This window comes from Silene latifolia, chromosome Y, assembly GCF_048544455.1.
Source record: "Silene latifolia isolate original U9 population chromosome Y, ASM4854445v1, whole genome shotgun sequence".
Classification (NCBI taxonomy): domain Eukaryota; kingdom Viridiplantae; phylum Streptophyta; class Magnoliopsida; order Caryophyllales; family Caryophyllaceae; genus Silene; species Silene latifolia.
In genome coordinates this window covers 295,648,583-295,657,872 of record NC_133538.1, presented here as the reverse complement: position 1 = coordinate 295,657,872, position 9,290 = coordinate 295,648,583, and the positions used below count along the sequence as shown (strand labels likewise).

Below are 9,290 nucleotides of genomic sequence, written 5' to 3'. Positions count from 1 at the left end.
CGTGTGGCGCATTCCCGAGCCACGCGAGTCTACTTGGGTTTCTCCTTCATATCTCAAATGGACTACAGAACCGGGCCTTAATGCAAGGAAGAAACTACAGAAAGATGATACCATTGATCGGGAGAAGCATGACGGGGGTTGAAAAATCGACAATTCTTTCTTGGGCCGATTCCGGCCCGACCGAGACCGAGACTAGGCCTGACGAGAACCCTAGGGCTAAACCTGGTGCTCCTAGCGTGTGGGACCGACTGGGTACTACAAGTGGTGACGTTCCGACACTTGCAGTGAGACTTGGCCCTCGACCAAGCGTAAAAGAGAGATTGGGCCCGCGAAAAGACAACGTGGTCCCCCCGAAGAAACGGGCAAGAATGATGATGGGTGAGACATCGTCTCGTAGTGACGGGACACGCGACCCAACTAAAGATAGGTGGTAGTTACGGCTCTATTATTTAGTATTACTATTATGCTTTTATTTGCTTTCCTGTTAGTTTGATTTGTAATGGGCGTCGCCCGGGTTTATCAAAATAAAAGACACGTATTATTTATTAGAAATCCTCGGTTTACGCATTGAATATTTCATTTTTTATTGTGGTTGTACCCTTTTCAAGGGTTGCCTACGTATCTGCTTTTCAATAGAATCAAACCGAGGTCGTAGTTCTCTCATAAAACATTTCAGGCAGTGGCAACAAATGCCAAACTTAAAACTTATTCAAATACATCACAATTCAAGTGTTATTTCATAACTTTGAGAGTGAGGTCTTAAGGATAGTACTTCTTCAACTGATCCAGATTCGTTGGATTCGAGAAATCATTTCCATCCAAATCTGTCAAACGTACCGCGCCTCCTGTGAGTATCTTCTTCACGAGATAAGGACCGGCCCAATTAGGCTTAAACTTCCCTCTTGGATCGACCGGTAATAGAGCCCTTACTGATTTGAGAACTAAATCGCCTTCATAAATTCCCCTGGGCTTCACCTTCTTGTTAAAAGCCCGCTCTATCCTTTTCGATAGAGTGAACATGATCAACGCATTCAAACGACGCTCATCAAGCAACACCAACGAATCATATCTGGCTTGGACCCAATCCGCTTCCGGGACCTGGCTTTCGAGCAAGATGCGTAGGGAGGGTACTTCCAGTTTGACTGGTTGTACTGCTTCCATCCCGTAAACTAGATAGTACGGGGTTGCCCCTGTGGCTGTTCTGATGGATGTTCTATATCCCCACAACGCGAAGGGTATCTTCTCCGGCCACTCCTTGTAATTGTCAGACATCTTTCTCAATATAGTAGCCACCGTTTTGTTAGCGGCCTCCACTGCTCCATTTGTCTGAGGTCGATATGGAGATGACTTATGATGCTTGATTCTATACTTTTCAAGTATAACAGCTATCTCAGCTTGAAAGTGAGTTCCATGATCACTGATGAACTCGTGCGGCACTCCGTACCGACAGATGATGTCATTCTGAATAAACTTGGCTACTTGCTTCGCATTTAGCACTTTGTAAGAGTTGGCCTCTACCCACTTGGTAAAGTAATCAATAGCAACTAGGATATAACAATGCCCCCTGTTCCAGAAGGGTTTACTTTTCCGATGATGTCGATTCCCCAGGTTGAGAAAGGCCAAGGTGACGTCATGGTGTATAGCATAGAAGGTGGTACATGTTGAATATTCGCAAATACTTGGCAATTGTGACAATGCCGGACATATCTGTGACAATCTGTTTCCATTGTTGTCCAATAGTATCCTAACCTCATGATCTTCCGAACTAGCATGTGGGAGTTCATATGCGGCCCACATTCCCCGTCGTGGACTTCTTCCATGACCTTTTTTGACGTTGTCTTGTCGACGCATCGCAACAGGACACCCTGTGCTGTCTTCTTATACAATTGTCCATCGTTAGTTTTAACGAATTGGGCGGATAACATTCACAATGCACGCTTTCCACGTGTATCGAGGTCTGCAGGGTATTCTCCTCCTTCTTTGAATCTCACAATGGATGCATACCAAGGTTCGGCTTCGCTTTCCTCGGCACCATCGACAGCATTTACATAAGCTGGTGAAGACCTTCGTTCGACACATAATGGCATGCTGTCCATATGATCAGGGATGTTTATCAACGCTGCCAGTTTTGACAGTGCGTCAGCGAACTGATTTTCCTCCCTTGGGAGGTACACGTATCGCACTTCTTCGAAGAGTTTTTCTAGCTCTTCTATCTTAGTCTGGTAGGGTGCCAGGCTGCTACTTTTGATCTTCCATGACCCCGTCACTTGATTAATGAACAAGGAGGAATCCCCGTGTACTGTCAACTTCATGATTCCTAACTTGTTAGCGCTCTGCAAACCAAGTAGGCATGCTTCGTATTCCGCGGCGTTATTTGTGACGGCGAAGTCCAATTTGATCGAAACTGGTATGTGCTGTCCTCTCGGTGAAATGATAAGGACACCTATTCCGCATCCCATGTTATTCGAAGCCCCATCGAAATATAGATCCCATACATCATCTTTGACATGGACAATATCCTCATCTGGGAACGACCAAGTGTCAACAATGTCAGTTTCTTCGACTGGATTATCGGCCAGGAAATCGGCAACGACCTTTCCTTTTATCGCTTTCAGCGGCACATATTTGAGATCGAATTCCGATAGCATGAGGGTCCATCTTGACATTCTGCCGTTTAGCACCGGCTTTTCAAACAAGTACTTGATGGGGTCCATTCTGGAATATATACTCACACTCTAGCTGAGCATATAGTGACGTAGCTTCTTCGTTGCCCAGACTAAAGCTAGGCATGTCTTTTCTAATGCTGTATACTTTGATTCATACTCCAAGAACTTTTTACTAAGGTAGTAAATTGCTCTTTCTTCTTTGTCAACGGTTTGTGCCAGCATTGCTCCCATCGCGGTATCTGTAACTGTTAAATACAGTGATAGAGGCAAGCCGGCTACAGGCGGACTGAGAACTGGCGGAGAAGATAACACTTCCTTTATCTTATCAAACGCGGCTTGGCATTGGTCATCCCACACAATATGCTCCCCAACTTTCAATTTCTTAAAAATTGGTTCGCAGATCATAGTTAATTTTGAGACGAAACGGCTTATGTATTGCACTCGGCCCAAGAAACCTCGAATTTCTTTCTCGGTTTTAGGATGGGGCATTTCCATAATGGCTTTAATCTTTGATGGGTCGATTTCGATGCCACGGTGGCTAACGATATGACCCAAAACCTTGCCAGAGGTGACCCCGAACGCGCACTTCTGTGGGTTTAATCTCATATTATACTTTCTCAACCTCTCGAAGAATTTTCGTAATGTCATCAAATGGTTATTACGTTCCTTCGATTTTACGATCATGTCATCGACGTAGACCTCTACTTCCTTATGAATCATATCATGCAACAACGTCGTTCTTTGTTCTGTAAGTCTCACCTGCATTTATTAATCCAAACGACATCACTGTGTAGCAATAAGTGCCCCATGGTGTTGTGAAAGCAGTCTTGTGCATATCTTCCTCGGCCATTTTTATCTGGTTGTAACCGGCGTACCCATCCATAAAGGATAATAATGCATGGTTAGCGGTATTGTCAACCAAGATGTCAATGTGAGGTAGCGGAAAGTCGTCCTTTGGGCTAGCCTTATTTAGATCACGAAAATCAACACAGACTCGAACCTTTCCGTCTTTCTTTGGGACCGGCACCACATTAGCTATCCAATCTGAGTATTCCGATACTTTGATGAACCCGGCCTTGAACTGTTTATCAATCTCTTCTTTGACTTTCAAAGACCACTCGGTACGCATTCTACGTGGCTTCTGCTTTACTGGTTTGATCCCTGGCTTGATCGGAATCTTGTGCTCTGCAATTTCCCTATCAATACCCGGCATATCTTTGTAGGACCAAACAAATACATCTTTGAATTCATTCAACAATTTAACAAACCCCTTCCTTTCTGCGGGATCTAAGGTTGTTCCTATCTTAAGCTCCTGAGGCTCTAAGGTAGTCCCCACATTAACAACTTCAGTATCTTCGATTACCGAGCTTCTTTGGTCGTATTATTCCAACCCTTTTACTAACTGGGGAGGCGGTTCCACCTCCTCCTCTTCTTCTTCCACTTGTCTATCCTCGACCTCATTCTCAACGTTATTAAAACAATCAATTGAATCGCAATATAAATGAGACAAGTCGTAAGCAAACTGATTCATCTTATTATTGATTTGAAACGGCGCAAATTGCGTTAACATTTGGGCCAACTGATCAGAGGTCAGTGGCGAGATAGGAGCAGTATTCGAGACAGGCCCCGGAATACCAGCACTAGGGGAAGGTACGGGAAAAGGAAAGACTGGGGAAGGGGTATCTTCGACACCTAAAACCCTAGACTTAGCCTTAGGACTTATGTCAGACTCAGACTCGGACTCAGACTCAGACTCAGAATCGTCATCAGGTTTGAACATTTGCCCTTCTCCAATGGTCATCTTGAAAAGCGAACCCTTGTTGTCGGTCCATTTCATGGTTTTCCGCCATCCGGACGTATTCCTCGAGGATCTACATCGATGTGAGGGTAGATGGATCGAAACGATCACTCCTTATGATCATGTTTACCAAGACTTCGTTTGGTATTTCCGGCTTCTTTTCCTCTCCAAAGAGGAGACCCATAGCTTTCCCATCTTCGATCGGAACAGACTCCTTCTTTATTGTAGCTACTGCCATAATGTCTTTGGGAATATAGAAATAATCACGGAATACTTCGATTCCGGGGACCAGCTTGTTGTCCTTTGAGTTGAACAGTGGTTCGGGGAAGTCTAAACTCGGCATTTCCTCCCCGGCTTTTACAAAGTGGCCGTTTAGAGTTAGCAAGTACGGCCCCATCTTGATGTCTCGGTCTTCGATCGAGACTCTCTTTCTCAGGGAGTCTTCTTTAGTTGGCTCATACCCAAGCCCGTATCTTGTCCCCTTAGGCACTGGCGACTTCAATTGAAATGCGTTTTCCCTTCGGGGGTACATGGAGTACCCGAAGTACTTTCCGGTCTTGAAGATTGTTTTACAAACACGGCTTCCCGTATATAAGTCCATATTCGGTGCCTCGAAAGTGGACTCAATTGCGTTTACTACCTCGAAACCACAAGACTCCAAGGCGGTATTATCAGTTTGCACTTCGGAAGTAACATCTCCTCCCGTCACAATAATAGGAGTAGCATCGATGGTCACTACCGCTCCCTTGAGAGGGATTTTAATCTTGCGATGGAGGGTAGAAGACACGGCTCCAGCTGTGTGAATCCATGGTCTCCCGAGCAAAATGTTAAAAGATGAGGCAACATCTATCACTTGGAAATTGACCTTGCGCTCCACCTTTCCGACATTCACACTTAAAGTGACGAGTCCGGACACTCGACGCATTGTGCCATCGAAAGCCCGAACCGTTTGCGTAGTGGGTGCGAAGTCGCTTTTCTCGAGTCCCAAAATGAAAGCGGTCCATAGTGGGAGAACATTAACTGCAGACCCGTCGTCGACAAGGGTCATTGGGAGTCGCTTATGACGGCATTCGACCGTGATGTACATAGCGAGACAATGTTGTGGCCCAAATGAGGCGGTCTTCATCGAGAAAAATTACGGCATTAGTGAGCCGAGGTTGGTTTGGAGCAACAAATGAGACCACGTCATCTGGAGTAGTGTGCGGTGACACGGTCATATTCATTAAGGCTTGAAGCAGAGCTTGTCGGTGTTCAAACGAGCTCAACATTAATTCCCAGATGGAGACATCTGCCTTAGTCTTTTGTAATCGCTTGATGAGGGAGGCCTGCGAGGTCGACCCTTCACCAAGAGCTCGGACTGAGGTGGCCTCCTTGGTGGGTGTCTTACTTGGACTGTCTGCAAAGATAGAGACATGGTTTGCCTTCTCGACACGATAGGGACGTCCCGATCGAGTCAAATGATTAGATTCGAGGACATCTTTCCTCAATTTAGAAATTTCTTCCGAGTTCGGGAATAATCGCACCTTCGGTGAGATAGATATCGTCTTCATCGTCAGCCCAGACCCCATTAATTTCATTCTCGCTTCGGAGAATGTATGGTGTGCAATCGATAGCAAAATCCCCAATTTGAACTTCGTTCTTAGCTTGAGGGATATACTCATAGCAGCTTACATAGACCTTCCCCACGAAAAACCCAGTGAGACGGCAGATGGGTTGGATTAAGTGAGATACATCGGTATTGTCTTCGACGAATACTGCATTGGCATGGTCGCCAAAAGGATTGTTCAGGTTATTAAGTCGGACGGTGGGGATGGGGAGCGACCCATTCTCGATCATGTCTTGGATTTCATGTTTAAGACGGTAATAATTTTTGGTATCATGACCTTTTCCTTGATGATAAGCACAGTAGGCGTTGGGCTTATACCATTTACCCTGTCGATCCGCAAGCGGGTCCGGAGTTGGACCAATTGGGTTCAGTTTCCCTTGGGCCGAGAGCCTTTGGAGGGCGTATGCATAGGTACACCCGATGTCAGTGAACGCTCTTGGCCCATGGCGTTGCGATCCCTTAGGAGCTCCTCCGAAAAGACCGATGGCTTGGATATGATTGGCAGAACTGGATGCCTTAGCTTTGGAAGAGGAGGCACCCTGATTCCCTTTTGGCTTTTCAGCCTCAGCAGAACGAACGTCGTCCTCAATTTTTCTTCCGACTCGAATAAGGTCCTTGAATGAACCAAAATGTTGATATTTGATAGCGTCACGGTAGACAGGTCGAAGATTTTTGATGAACTTATCTACCATTTCAGTCTCTTCTGGCCTTTTGGCCAACTTCACGCTTTCAGCGCGCCAGCGGTTGAGGAATTCAGTAAATCCCTCCTTATCCTTCTGTGTCATCACCTCGAGTGTGCGCACGATGTCCGAATCTCGATTATCGGCAAAGTGTTTGCGAGAACTCCCCGCTATATCTTCGAAAGTGGGGAAATTCTTAAGCTCAAGGCTGTAGAACCACGCCTTCGGGTGTTCTCCTAGGGATTGAGCAAAAATGTGGGGCAACATCTCAAAGAAAACCCCTTTCAACGCAAGGTACTCCTTGTAGTAACGGATATGTTGCAATGGATCTTCCGTCCCTTTGAACTTTGGGATATCAGTTAGGACAAAATTGGTTGGTAGCTTGTCCTGGACCGACATGTACCCTCTGGCATTCTCATAATGCACATTTTCCCCTTGGGATAGCTTCAACGGTTCCTCTATTAGTCGGAACCTCTTTTCGAATTCAGTTTCCGGGGGCGGTGGTATGGGAGCTTCCACCGCGATCTTGGCTTCCACAGCCGTCACGCGTTCCATCATTGCGACCAAAGTGTCGTTAATCTGCTTCAGCGCCTCTGCGGTAGTCATACTTCTTGTTTGTAGTGGCCTTTCTACAATAAAATCCCGAGCGAGTATCAGTTATCGAATCAAAATCCCCTGCACAAACAGGACTCGACTCATAACAACATGACGGACTCTATGCGACTCGATATTGGGCTTAGACCCGGAGAACGAGCAATTGGGCCCCCTCGGTTTGGGTCATACACGACTAGGGACGGTTTTTCAAACCTAAAAACTGGCTATAACTTGACATGGATCCTACGAACGAACTATTTTGGCTCGTTGGAACGGGTCCTAACCGTGATACACACGTGGCTTGGGTTTTAGACTCAACGTGATCATAAATCCGACATGACAAACCCGTGTTCAAACCAGACATGGCTCTTGGGCTCTGTGACAAACGCCCTAGGTGGCCTAGTGGGGACGTTTTGGTGGACTGACTTGGACCAAATGGTCGACTTTCATAACTCAGACCCAAAGATCGGTTTAGGTGACTCACTTAACAAGTGCTCTAACCAAACAAAGGCTCACTCGAGCCCAAGGGTGGACTAACTCGCCTATATCGAGCAAGCAAAAGCCCAACTCGACTAACCCGACCCCACTGACTCAAACTCTATTCTAGGTTTGGGTTGGACCTGGGATACAGTTCATTGAAATTTGAAATCGAGAAGGATTAGGCAACTGATAATTGCACCGCCTCCCTGTGGATTCGATACTCGACTGCCTCTACTACATTTTAGTTGAGACCGTTAGGTTTTATCTTTGACAGGGTACACGATAGCCGTGTCAAATTTTGGCGCCAGATTCTTGGGAGGCAATTGTTTAAATTATTAGTTGTTTTATTTTTAGTCTTTCTTTTAGTTTAAGGGGCATCCGTTCCTTAAACTATTCTTATATTCTATTTGTAGTTTCTTCTTATGCGCAGGTCACAGGGTGGTGAACTACTACCGATCAATCCTGAGATTGAGAAGACTTTGCGTGAGTTGAGGCGATCATCTAGGATATTGCCGACAGAGGAAGAGCTGAGTACTCTGTCTAGTTACTACGAGAATGCTCTGTTTGAGGAAGATCCACCTTCATCTCCTATTTCTAATTCATCAGCTGAGACCGTTACTTCTCCGGACTTTCTAGAAATGGCCGAAGAAGCACCTATTGCCAGTCACTCTGAGCCGACAGCTGCGAATCTCTATAAGGGATTTACATTACCTGGGGAGGCAAGAAAATTCGAGCCGAAGCCGTCCTATATCAATTTGGTTGAGAGAAACCAATTTGGGGGAGCTGCAAATGAAGATGCAGCCAAGCATATGGAGACTTTCATTGATTATTGTTGTTCCATACCCCCACCAGCTGGTGTGACCCCGGATCAGATAAAAGAAACCATGTTTATTTTCTCACTCCGCGATGCTGCAAGGGAGTGGTATAGGGATCTGGACCGAGCTGTTCATGGGATAACTGACTGGAATTCGCTGGCTCTGACGTTTTACAAGAAGTACTTCTCTGCCTCGAAGACTAATGCCATTAGAGCTTAGATCACGAGCTTTAAACAGGGTCCTGATGAGAACTTTCATGAAGCTTGGGTCCGTTTCAAGAAGCTGGTGCGAACTATTCCGCACCATGGGTTCGAAAAATGGAGCCTATGCAATCAGTTCTATAATGGGCTGTATGCCGATCAGAGGGCTATCTTGGATGCTGCAGCTAGTGGCCGATTTGCTGAGAATATGGGAGAGACTAAGGGGTGGAAGATCATTGATGACTTAGCCACCCATAAAGCTAAGTATGGGAATTCCAGGGGGAATAAAAGGAGGAGTGCTGAATCTCCTTCTGTAGCTGCATTAGAGGCTCTCACGGCGAGATTCGATAAGTATGAGTTGGGAGGAGCCTCGAAAGGAGGAATCTACCATGTGAATGCTATTTCAGATGGTCCTTTCGTCTGTAAGAGATGTGGAGGAGAGGGACATGTT

The 9,290-nt window shown here is 45.9% G+C and overlaps 1 non-coding gene across 1 annotated transcript; it reads right to left on the bottom strand.

Moving 5' to 3' along the window:
* Positions 1–8,843: 8,843 nt before the first annotated feature.
* Positions 8,844–8,950, bottom strand: LOC141636771 (small nucleolar RNA R71). The gene has a single exon (XR_012541357.1). It is a non-coding gene; the product is annotated as a small nucleolar RNA R71 (small nucleolar RNA).
* Between the last annotated feature and the right edge of the window lie 340 nt (positions 8,951–9,290).